General features: G+C 44.7%; 1 long non-coding RNA gene across 1 annotated transcript; it reads left to right on the top strand.

Annotated features, from left to right (window-relative positions):
• Nucleotides 1-3,722: 3,722 nt before the first annotated feature.
• On the top strand, nucleotides 3,723-12,407 carry LOC309658623. The gene is made up of 2 exons (XR_014262330.1): nucleotides 3,723-6,354; nucleotides 6,772-12,407. It is a non-coding gene; the product is annotated as an uncharacterized lncRNA (long non-coding RNA).
• The last annotated feature ends 1,042 nt before the right edge of the window (nucleotides 12,408-13,449 follow it).

Genomic DNA, 13,449 nt, shown 5'->3' on the forward strand with positions numbered 1-13,449 from the left:
ATCAAGGGGTGGGGGGCGGGGAAATGTACAGGATTAACAAGTTCTAATTTTCATTGATGAGCTCTAAGAGCTTATCAATAATGGGATCAGAAAAGCCGCTTCGCCTAAGCTCTATTTTTCTAGGGTGTCTGATTTTGATGGAGAATCTTGTTCAGGGTGGAAAATGCTTGCTTTCCAAGGAGTCCCATTGCCAAAGTCACGAAGAAGGGGTGGGGCAGGCCACGCCAGCCTCGAGCAGGAGAGCAGCCGGGGCTTGCTACTTTTACAGACTCAGCACTCAGGCTCCGGGGAGCTGATTACAGGGAAAGATTAAACGGCCCGTCTCTCACACACATGTTCCTTTTCTACGGATGGCTTCTGCAGAAAAGGAGCTTGCACGTATCTGCTTAGGAAGAAGAAACATAATTCCAATTAAAAGAATATTGGTGGTAATTCCTTTTGAGTTATACATTTGTAGATATAAATACTTTATCAGGGGATAAGGGCATCCATCCTGTTTATCACCCACAGGGATGCAGCTGAGCATGGGTTTCTCCAAGAGACACTGAGCTGATCGATAGCATCTGGGTTGCGTCATTTCAAAAGCTGAGACATGCGGGCTCCCACTGAATGTGACAGGCATGTGACAGGAATGAGCTGTTTAATTGACACGCACAGCTTCCACAAAATCCCAAACAATCAGGTGCAAAAATGACTCAGGAGAGGGTTTTTTTTTTTAAAGATAGGGCAAGTAAAGCATAGATACTGTAAAGCAGAAGCCCTAGCACCTGGCCTTGAGGTTCTTCTGTAGAAAAATAGAGGCCTCTGCTATGTTCAACAGGGGTTGTACTTATGAGTGTCAGGCAGAAATTGGATGGTTTGGTTCCAAAGCTTTCTTGCTTAGAGCTGGAAAGTTCAGGCTATCTCTGGAGACCAAAAAATGCACAGGACAGCAGAAAAGGCCAGGAGCTGAGGATTCTGTCAAAATGATACCAACGTGGCTCCTGACACAAGGAACTTCTTAAACCAAGACCAGAGAATCACAGAGTACTGAGTTGTCCATTTCCAAGAGGTCACCTTTTCAAGGTGTCCTGCCAGCCTCTGGCCAATCATCCCTCCCTCCCACAGGGAGAACAGGCGGCACTGCAGCAAAGTCTAGGTGCTGAGGATAGTCACACCTATAGAATAATGGAGGCGTTAAACTCTACTAGAGGTGATATTATATGGACAGGGTAAGAGCATGGATTCGAGCCATATGGTTGAGTTTGAATAGAGGGGTCCACTCTCATTAGCTGTGTGATCTTGGGCAAGTTACTTAACCACTCTGAGCCTCCATTTTCTTTTCCATAAGATAGAGATGATTTCATTGGCATCTCATAGGGTTATTAAAAGGATTAGTGAGTGAATACATGTAAGTCATGTAGAACAGTGTTCGGCATGTAGGAGACACTCAATAAATGTTAACAACTTAAATATTATGCCATTAAAGCAATGAACTTGCCAAAGACAGAATGATTGGCTTCTCAGAGCCCTCTCCAACTCTACGATTTTAAGCATTCAGATGGCCTTCCTCACTGTTTTGAAAATGTGGGAGAAGTTATAGGGAACACAAGGTGATCTTTGGGGGTATGTGGATGGACACTTTTAATTTTAATAACTATGCATTTACTATGTATCAGAAAAAAAATCAAGTCCATTATTCCTTGAATATTATCAATCATATTGAAAATAAGCCTTTTAAAAAGTGAAATGTTTTATCACAGAACATATGCTATGCAATATGGGCAAAATCATAATGACATATAAGCTGAATCTTAAAGGATGAGTAATAGTGATAGAGGGGACTCCACTAGGGGGACTGTCTATGCAAAGGCCCAGCGGATAATCCACCAAAATATCAGGGAAGAGAGATAAGGCCGGAGAGGAAGCAGTCAGATCATGGAAGGCCTTATATGCCATGTCAGCAAGTTTGGACGTTGTCCCAGCGGTGATGGGAAACACCTCTGGTGGATGAGGTTGAAGGGGACTCGGAGAAGGGAGCTGGTTAGGACACTATTGCCAACTGAGAGATGATGAGGAGTGAGAGAAGCAGGTGAAGTCAAGAAGCCTTTGGAAGATAAAAGAAGATGCCCAGACTCTGGAACTAGCCTTATCCTGAGGCAGGGAATTGAAGGATCTCAAGTCTTGGCTGGGGCTGGCCTTAACTGTGAGATTAAATGGCTCCAGCTTTGAAACACTGGGATTGCCACACCAAGAATTCAGCCAACTCTTAGAAACTTATGAACAATTTGTTGGCTCCAATTATTTGCCAGTCCCTGTAAGTACAGTCTTGTCATGGCCAACTCACAGAAGAGAAAACTTCCCCGCCTCTAAGACCTTGGACTTAGTCTTGTGACTTGCTTAGGCCAACAATAAATGGGTAAAGGTAATTGTGTGTCAGTGGTAAGCCTAAGCCTTAAGAGACCTTGCTCATTTCCACCTGCCTGCTTGAGCTTCTGCCATTAGCATGAGAAGAGCAGACGCTGGCTAGTCTGCTGATCCCAGAAGGAAAAATGGAGACATGAGGAACAGAGCTGCCCCAGACACTGCAGCCTGAAGCAGAACTACTAGTCAAGCTCAGTCAAGACCAGGCAGATGCCAGATGTCCTGCAAACACAGGAGCAACAATGAATCCTTGTTGTTTGCGAAGACAAAGACTGAACAAATTTTTGCCCTGCCTCAAGTTGCCTAGCACAGTGCTTTGCCCCACAAAACCTCAAAATCAACATGCTAGTTTCATTTGAGATGCTCACTGGAAATCAACTGGATATCTGAGCTCCCCATGGCAAGGGGAAATCTAGACCCTTCCACGCAGGTAACAGAAAGTAAAAAACCACCAGGCAGTTTCCTTAGACATGAGGGGCAATGACTGAGCTTGCTGTCCTGTGCCTGCCCGTTGCATAGTCACAATATCTGAAGGAGAACACTGAAGGTCTACAGTAGTTTGGGACTCACAAAAAATAATTCATTATGCATAATGGTGATGTTGGCAGTGCATGCCAAATGGTGAAATCTAATGTAGCATACAGTTTCATTAAGGCACAACAAAATTAATCTATCCCTTCCCACCAGGAGGTTTAAACAAAAGCAATGGGGAAGGAGCTGCATGTAAAAAGCCGCAATTCATTAATGAAATGAAGACATGTAAAATAATTAGGCTTATAACACAAGATTAGAGAACTAAATTAACCCTTCTGCTTACTTTGCACGGAATGCAACGGAGAACTTTGGCAAGTGTTAAGTTACTATGGAAATATCACCTCAGAAGATTAACCTGGTAGCCTCCCATGAAAGGAGTGATGTGTCAGTCCGCAATCGAGTAATTCTGTTTTATGACAGTTAAAAATGTATCTTCAAGGTATTTCTGTTTTGGTCCTAGAAGCATGAAAGAAAGCAGGTACAGCCATGCGGTTGCAAACGAAACAGTTAATTCAAAAAAAATTAGGTGTTTGATGTTGACATGCTGTATGCTAACTTGGGTAATTAATAATATTGAAACGAAGAGGCTAATCTAAATCAATGGTGGGCTGAAGCTTTCCTTTGCCTGGTTAGTGATGATAAGCCAAGGGGGACAACTGAGCTTCTTTTCTTAATAGCTCCCAAGCCCTCACCTACATAGGGGAATGGTGGAAACGAGGACCCGTTCATATCTGGGGAAAATGCAGCTCAGGATTTTAAACAGACTGGGAAATGGAATGGTGCCCACCTGGCCAAGGAGCCTGAGGCTTTGGAACGTGACCCTGGCTTCTTGTACCTTGGCTCCCTGATTTAAGGACTGCAGTAGAGATTTGCTGGCTTGTGTTTCCCCCACTGGGCCTTCCATGTGTTGTTGGAAGAAGTCTAGACTCAATAGATTCACAAAGTAAATCTAGACTCTGTCCATCCTGTCACTGAGGTTGTGGACATGCTGAGAGCTGGGAAGTGAATGACCATGGTTAAGAGTCCACACCCACCCTCTGATGGGGAGAAGTACCTTCCCCAGGGGACAGTGACAGTGAGGAGTGAGAGGGTGGCAGCAAATGGACCGCTCCACTGACTCCAGAGAGAGCTTCTCAATGGAGATGGGAAACAGTGCCCCTTTTAGGACTCTACTCACAGTCGCAGCCCCACAAAGAATAGCTGGTCCCAGGCCAGGATCTACAGTTCCCCCACATGCTGTGCACAAGGCATAGATGCTCTGTGTCTCACACATTCATGACATCATCTCGTTCCAGCTTGCCTTATGCTGATGAAAAACAGTGGCCATTAATTCATTCTACAGGGTGAACTGAGGATCAGAAGGTTGTCTGAGATACTGAGAATCAACATTAACATTTCCTTAGCGCCTAGTTCGTGGCTGGTGCTTTTTCTACATTATCTTGTTCCATCATCCAATGTCAAAGGAACTGTGTCCATTTTACAGATCAGTAAACTGGAGCTAAGACACATTCAGCAATTAATCTGAAGTCATTTTAAAGATGACTGTGACTTCTGAAGTTTTTACAGATATACAAATCATCTTCCATGGCAACTCTCCAAACTATTTGGAGATCAGAGCATGTAAAATCATGGTGAGGGAGGGAAGAGAGACCAGAGATCAAGTTCCTCAGAGACAGTTGCAGTTAATTCTCAAAGCTCTTTGTCCAGGGCTGAGTCCGGAGTACATGACTTCGTGGTGCTCCCCCCGCCACGCCCATCCCCCCACGCTGTTACTGCAAGTGGGAAGGTGAGCAAGGCTCCGGGGAGAGTCAGGTGAGAACAGGACTGGACAAACTCATAAGGCCCAAGTGAACAGCAAGCATAATTTTGAAACTAAAAGTAGGGCAATTGCTTCAATGTAAGTATCTTTAAAGAAGAATATTTGAAATTCTGGAATTTCTGTAGACCTAGGACTATCCTATTTGACGGACCAATTTTGAAAAACACTGTATCCCCTTCCTCTCATGTGTCCCCAATAATCCAGAAAAGCCAGCTTTTCAGCATTGGGTCTTTCCACACGTGGCCCTCCTGGCCCACCTTAGCCCAACACAAAAAGAAAGAGAGCAAGGGTGAGAAGAAAAAGACACCCTGGTTTGTTCCTCTGTGGAGTTCTTGGTGCTCTGTCCTATCCTCTGGCTTCTACATGAGCTACTTTTCCATTCCTTCATTTGTTGGTTCCTTCAGTGCTCATCTGGGTACTTGCCACATGCCAGATATTGTGTTGAGCACGTCTCTCATGGTATCTTACTTGTCACAATAACCTTCGAGGAGGGCACTGTTGTCCCTGGTTTACAAATGAGCAAACTGAGGCACAGAAAGGCTGAATGATTTCTCCACGTAACCCGCTCACAGGGGAACCCAGGACTCTCCAGCCTCCCTCCACTACACAGACTACCTTCCCTGCCCCGTATCTGCAGCCATCAGTTTTGCTAGAAATGTGCCATTATTATACCCCGGAGAGGAGGCATTTCTCCCACTATCCATATATTCAGATTAAGGTCCCAGGGTCATTCTGGAATACATGAGAACTTAGAACCCGCTTAGCCTATAGTAATCTTTATTAATCTTTAGTGATCTACTTTGCCTGCTGAACCACACCACAATTTCCAATGCTAAGTAGGACAGTCCCCCCTGAGAGGTGTTGTGCCCTTGCTGGTACTTCTAACAAAGAAAACAAATTGTAAAACTTTACAGATCTGTGAATAGATGGTGTCCAGAGCCTAACATAGTGTCTTGTGCATATTAAGTGTCTGATGAAGATTTGATTTGAATGAATAAATGAGTGAATGAACAAATGAGTGACTCTAAAAGGTCTCTGAGGCTTCTCTGATCTTCTCAGTTTACTGCTGTCGCTACAGACTTGTGTGAAAGGTGGATAAACATCAAACAGGCAGGTCAGCACTGTCCTGCTCTAATAGTAGCCTACAGTGAGGGTGTAAGGCACACAGTTCTTTGTGGAAACACTTCTTTATATTCGTGCTCAGCATTTGTCTGAGAGTCCCCACAAAGGTTGGTGGAATTCATTTTTAGGATTACCTGACATGCATTAAAAGCAATTGACTTCAGAGCAAATACTAAGGAGCCACTTTGTTCATTGTCATTGATTTAATGAGGATCAAAAAGAAAACTGGGTATGAATCTATCATTTTTAAGAAAATTTTGTTTTATTTATTTGAAGGTGGAGAAATCTCCATTCCATGACCCACTTCTTGACTAATTAAATTAAATATAGGCGAAAGGAATGATGTAGCTGGTGATTTGCAAGTGCTCAGACTCTGAGGAAACATGATGTGTATGGATTTTTCCATGTCGAAAAATATGTATAAGTAAGAGTAGATCCTTTGTGCCTAAATTATGTGGACGTGGTTAAGACTCAAGGTCAAGGACTTCCCTGGTGGCGCAGTGGTTAATAATCTGCCTGCCAATGCAGGGGACATGGGTTCGAGCCCGGGTCCGGGAGGATCCCACATGCCGCGGAGCAACTGGGCCCGTGTGCCACAACTACTGAGCCTGCGCTCTAGAGCCTGTGAGCCACAACTACTGAGCCCGAGTGCCACAACTACTGAAGCCTGCACGCCTAGAGTCCATGCTCCGCAACGGGAGAGGCCACCACGATGAGAAGCCCGCGCACTGCAACAGGGAGCGGCCCCCGCTCCCCGAATCTAGAGAAGGCCAGTGCGCAGCAACGGAGACCCAATGCAGCCAAAAAATAAGTAAATAAATAAGTTTAAAAAAATAAATAAATAAATAAAATTGCAAAAAAAAAAAAATTAAAAAAAAAAAAAAAGACTCAAGGTCAAATGTGAAGATTTCTCTTTGTGATTTTCTTCCCCGTAACCTGCCTCCTCTCCCCACCCCCGTATCTATTCTACCCTCCTGGGTCTTGGGCTACGTGAACTGAAAAGAACGTATGTATAGTCAACCACGTTCGGAAGGCAGTTTTCGTTTACCTCCTGGTGGACTTGGCACTTTGAATCACGACACCTTTTGGATCATTTTGTTACTGTCTCTGCAGACATCTCTGCCTGTCCCTGTTCTGCTGTGCTACCTGGTTTTGATTCTTGCCGTGGCTTTGAACTATGCTCCAGTAGTGTTGTGAACACTTGAGAAATCCCCAAACTTAATCAGCTTACTAACCACCACTGAAAACTCAGTGTTTAAATCAAATTTGCATTTAATCTACAGATTAATTTGGAGAGGACTGACATCTTTTCTATCCTTCAATAAAGTTTTATAATTAATCTCTATAAAGATCTTGCATATCTTTTGTTAGATTTGTTCTAATGGCTTTGGTTGCATTTTAAGTTGGCATCTTTTTAAATTTACATTTTCTAATTGTTTGTTACAGATGTATAGGAATGCTATTGATTTAAGTATATTGATCTTGCTGAGCTCTTATTAATTTAATAGTTTACATGGTAGAAATTACAGGTGTCCCTGAGCATACCAAAAAAAAAAAGAGCCTACACTTCCCAAGTACCCTTACCCTGCAGTAAGAGGACATGTGACCAGCTGTGGCCAATGAAATGGGAGTGGAAGTGATGTGGGTCATTTCCAGGCTGAGGCAGTGAAAATCTCCTGCATGATTTTTTCATCTCTCTCCTCTCCTGCTGAAACAGGTGTGAACACCTGGAGTTGAGATAGCAGAGTCTGGGTTGATGAAGCACTACATGGTAGAGAGTCACTCAGAACTTCAACAGACTGCATGAGAAGGGAATAAACTGCTGTTGTGTTAAGTCATTGACATTTCAGGATTAATTGTTAACACAGCATAATCCAGCCTCTATTGACTAATACAGTTTATCTATAGATTCCTTTGGATTTTTTATGTGGACCATTATAGCAGCTGTGAATAATGAGTTTTGTTTCTTCCTTTCTTATTCTTAGGTAATTAAATTTTCATGAACACAAAACTTAACAATTAATGAAGTTAACATGATGTTACATTGTGTAGATCTTTAATTAAACATTTATTAATTTTGATTTGCAATTTTCCTTTGTGTTCTTTCAGTTTTCAGACATTTGTTAGGCCCTTGAAAAGCTGTTAGGCCCCAGGCCCTGTGATAAGAGGGCCTAAGGGTTAACAAGGCCCTGGTTAGCTGGTTGTTACTTTAACTTAACAGTCTAGGAGCCTAGGCCTAGGCCAACAGTCTAGGCCAATCGATGCTGGAAAGTCTCCTTGATGTCCAGTTCATCCTTTCCTTTAGGAAGAGAATCAAAGTTAGTTTTCACTCTGTCCTTCTTTTACTTCTAGAATTTGGTGAAGTCTCTGAATATCTTATTATTACCATTTTAACACTGTAGGCATGCTCTAGTTCAAAAAGGTGCAAAATAATAAAACCTGACCTTATCAAAGAATATATGAATTGAAGCATGGTAATTTGCTTTACAAAGGGTTCCCTGCTCCACAAAATGAATTCAACTTTGGTGTCCCTAAAATAGCCAGTTCCCTTGGTGCATGTTAAATATAATTCAATTTACAAAAATTCAATTTGCATATAACCTTTTCAGTAGCACATCCATTGTGCAAAGCAATGTATACTTGTAATTGGCTGCAAATTGCCAGGAGACTACCTTTGCACATATCGTTCCTAGATGTGCAATTTTTTCTTAATCTCCAAGGGACAGAGGAGTGGAGTGGCTAAATTTCCAGTTGTTTATATGATCCCACTGACTATGCTGAGAAAGGACATTTGCCAATTATTTGGGTGCAACATGTGCTACGTAGAGATTAATGTTGTGCATTTGGAAACAGGAGATACAGGAAGGTTAAGAGAACTGAACGTGGATTGCCTGGCTGGGTTTGGGATACCAGTCTCGCAGAGCTAGAGAAGCTCTCTCTATTTTGTTGGCTTGACAAGGCATCAGGAGAAAGTGAAATGAAGCAAGGGACAATTTATGGTCATGGGTTTGGATATCATTTTTTTTCCCATGAGGCAGTGGACCTGCAGGAGCGTCTTCCCAGGAGACAGACCTAGTCTAGTGACCTGAGCTATGTGGTTGAAGCAGTGTCACAGCTGACCCACCAGCTACAGTGACCTGACCCCAGGGGTTCTGTGTGTACTGGGCTCTGGACACATGAGTGGAGCCACGGTACTTACTTAGCAAGATAAGTGTGGCATTTTCTCATGTGTTATATAAAAAGTGGCATCTTTTTATGACAAATTGAATTAAAGTAGATTATTGCCCATGATGCCAGGTTGCGTCTAAAACCCTTTTCAACCTGAGTATTAAAAACCCTGCCTGGCACATCACACTCTCTTTTCAGAAATGATACCTTCCTCACGCATTGCCACTGCCTCCTTCCACGTGTGTGATGCCAGGGCCCTTCTCTTCTGATTAGGAAGTTCCCTGCGGGATTTCATCCAGGGCGGCTAACAGCTCTCCTTCCCTAGGCTAGCCTGCAGGGTGTGTCAGACACGCGGCAAGAGTCAGATCCCTCCCTCCTGGAGACACTGGTCCTCCACCAGCTTCGGGGAAGATGCACCGAAAGGAGCTGAAGAGGCCTATCTAGACTTGGGTTGTTTTTTTTTTTTTTCTACTGGAGGGAATGACTCCTTATTCCCCAGTTCAGCTGAGCAGTCTCTCACACTGCAAGTTCAGCTCCCAGAAGGCAAGGCTCGGCCCCTTCTGGTTCTGAGGCAGGTTCTAAATTAATGCCATAAACTCCTGCACACAGAGCAGTCAACAACTTGAAAACTGGAATTTCTGCTAAACCAAAGAAAAATACTGTGGTATTTCTTAGAATAAGTGCACATTTGGGGTAGCTGATTAAACACTTTATCCCAGCCAACCCCCAACAAAGAATCCGTTATTTCACCAGAATTTACTTTTGCTGTAGTGGGAGGCAGGGCTGACACCTCAGGTGTGCAGCTGTGCCACACACTACTCTAGGGGCACACGAAGCAGAGATGGATGAGGACACCGCCCCTCAGAGCTGGCGGTTCACAACTTGCACAGCTGTGCCCTGTAGTGGTGGCCCTGGGAACAGTAGGTCTGATAGATTTCTATCTAGGTGGCCTGAATTTGGGAAAAGAGGACAGCCTGGGGTGCAGACTGACCTGGGTTCACATGCTCACTTGGCCACTTATAATCTGTGCAATCCTGGACCACCTGCATAGCCTCTCCCCCATGAACCACACACGACATTGTTTGACTCACAGACTACAGAGGAGATGAAATAGGAGGATGAGGTGGAAGTACCTGGCACATCGTTCATCATAAATGTGAGTGAGGTTCCCTTCCTGCGAGTGCTGCTGGGAGCTGGGTGGGTCCAACAGCCAGACTGGACAGGTCCCCATTCATCCATTTTTCATCCGCTTCGATCCCAGAGGCTGAGGGGATAATGAGAAAGTAACAGACAATGGTGCTGTGGCTATGAGGCCTTCACACAGTCCGCTTGAGCAGTGCCCGGATGTGCTAAGCTTCAGGCACACCCCCTCGACCTGAGCCTCTCAGAAAAGCTTCCCCATATTTCTTCTATTTGAGTTAAAGCCAAGTCACTTCCCTGGTGAGGGAAGAAGATGGACAGCAGGTGGGGTGTGAGGTGGGGAGGGCATGTGTGCTCCTTCCATTCCCAGGGAGAAAAATATTGGTTGGGAATGGGAGAATACAGTTAGGAGAATTTGAAATCTCTATTTTTATATTTCATTTTTTCTGTGCGGCTTTCCCTTTTGTTTGTGGCACTGTGTCCAACAGGGCCTACATGTACTGAGGGGAGGGCTGCCCTTGGAGGGGGCACTGTGTGTGTGTGTGTTGTGGGCTCATTAGTTACCAGGTGACCGGCCCTCTCCAAACCCTTTAGAAACTGGGAGGTCACAGTCTGGCCCCCGGGTAGCATCCTTGAGCCATTAGGAAACTAGAACCTAGAACCTAGAGCCTTCTGGGTTAAGTCGAGCATTTTGTTTGAATGAAGAAGCCTAGGCACCCAGACGTGGTGGTCATAACAGATGCGTGGATTCAGAGGCCTCCTCCAGCCTGTACCCTGGGGGCGGGGGGCGGATGGGAGCCATAAGGAATGGAAGCCATGGCCTCCTCTGCCTGAGGGAGGGGCTGGATTCAGATGCTGCTTTCCCTTTTCTCTCCAAGTTCCAGGGGGAACCTTGAACCTGAGGTCAGAGCTCTTCAGATTCAATGATCACGCACATCAAGGAGAGGCATCTTCCAGGGCCCAGGCCTTAGCTGGGCAACACCAGCATTCATCTCGTTTTTCTGGGGACAGTCAGGGCTGTCAGTGCTAACCATGGCGTAGGACTCCGGGAACTTCACAGGGGTCCCAAAGCAGCTGCTCACGTTGCTCAGCTCGCCTCCTCTCTGCCTCTCAGCTGCCCAGAATTGACTTTCTTATCCTAGCCTCAGCTGTTCCCTGCCTTTCCATCCAGAGAAAGCAGAAATAGTTTAAGTTGAGGACCGAACAGCAGGAGGCTGACCCCCACCAGGGCAGTGTTAACTCAGGCAAAGCACAAAACCTCCCTGGGCCTGTTTACCTAAAAAAAAAAAAAAAAAAAAAAAAAAAAAAATGTCCCTGGTTGAGAGATTCAAGTCAGTTGTGGATGTGAAAGCATTTTGTAAACCATATAGTGAAGACTATGATTATTCCCCTTGGGAGGGCATGGGTGCTGATAAGAGGCTGCCCTGGGTTTCATCCTACTATCTATGGTACAGACATCAAACTAGCAGCCCTTGGAGTCCCAGGCATGTTGTGTTTACACAGTGCTTAAAAATATTTAAAATTCATTGCCGGTGTTTAAAAAAAAAAAACAGGAAATTTTTACACTAAAGAAATGGATCTCGGTGCTTCCCTGGTGGCTCAGTGGTTGAGAGTCTGCCTGCCAACGCAGGGGACACGGGTTCGAGCCCTGGTCTGGGAAGATCCCACATGCCGCGGAGCGACTGGGCCCGTGAGCCACAATTACTGAGCCTGTGCGTCTGGAGCCTGTGCTCCACAGCAGGAGAGGCCCACGCACCGCGATGAAGAGTGGCCCCCGCTTGCTGCAACTAGAGAAAGCCCTCGCACAAAAACGAAGACCCAACACAACCAAAAATAAATAAATAAATAAATAAAATTAAAAAGGAAAAGAATTGGGCTTCCCTGGTGGCGCAGTGGTTAAGAATCCGCCTGCCAATGCAGGGGACACGGGTTCAAGCCCTGGTCCGGGAAGATCCCACATGCCGCGGAGCAACTAAGCCCGTGCGCCACAACTCCTGAGACTGTGCTCTAGAGCCCACGAGCCACAACTACTGAGCCCGCGTGCCACAACTACTGAAGCTCGTGTGCCTAGAGCCCGTGCTCCACAACGAGAGAAGCCACTGCAATGAGAAGCCCGCGCACCGCAACGAAGAGTAGCCCCCCTCTCGCCACAACTAGAAAAAGCCCGCGCACAGCAACGGAGACCCAATACAGCCAAAAATATATAAATAAAATAAATAAATTTATAAAAAAAAAAAAAAAAAAAACTAAAAAATGTAACACAATGCACAAAACTGCATTGATTCTTAAAAAACAAAAAAAAAAAGAAATGGATCTCTAACTTCACTGAAAAAATTAGAGGACCTGGCAACATTGGCCACAGTGACCACCTTGGGCTGCAGCATCTGCCCCGAACACAGTCATGTGCTCACTATTTCAACACAGTCTCCACTACTCCTAGTGTCTTAGACCCTCGCCATTCCATCCCCTTGCCTGCCTAGCCCTTGTGGGCATCTGAATTTACAACCCTTGGCCCACTAGGAGTTTACCTGAGAAAGCTGCCTCTTATTTCGCACTTTCTTTTCTTTTTTTTTAATAGATCTTTATTGGAGAATAATTGCTTCACAATACTGTGTTATTTTCTGTTGTACAACAAAGTGAATCAGCCATGTGCATACATATATCCCCATATCCCCTCCCTCTTGAGTGTCCCTCCCACCCTCCCTATCCCTCCCCTCTAGGTCATTGCAAAGCACTGAGCTGATCTCCCTGTGCTATGTGGCTGCTTCCCACTAGGTATCTATTTTACATTTGGTAGTATATACACGTCGATACTACTCTCAATTCGCCCCAGCTTCCCCCTCCCACACCGTGTCCTCAAGTCCATTCTCTATGTCTACGTCTTTATTCCTGCCCTGCCACTAGGTTCATCAGTACCATTTTTTCTTTTTTTAGATTCCATATATATGTGTTAGCATACGGTATTTGTTTTACTCTTTCTGACGTACTTCACTCTGTATGACAGACTCTAGGTCCATCCACCTCCCTACAAATAATTCAGTTTTGTTTCCTTTTATGGCTGAGTACTATTCCATTGTATATACGTGTCACATCTTCTTTATCCATTCATCTGTCGATGGACATTTAGGTAGCTTCCATGTCCTGGATATTGTAAATAGAGCTGCAATGAACATTGTGGTACATGACTCTTTCTAAATTATGGTTTTCTCAGGGTATATGCCCAGTAGTGGGATTGCTGGGTCGTATGGTAGTTCTATTTTTAG

This window comes from Balaenoptera physalus (assembly GCF_965194825.1).
Source record: "Balaenoptera physalus genome assembly, chromosome: 3".
Classification (NCBI taxonomy): Eukaryota; Metazoa; Chordata; class Mammalia; order Artiodactyla; family Balaenopteridae; genus Balaenoptera; species Balaenoptera physalus.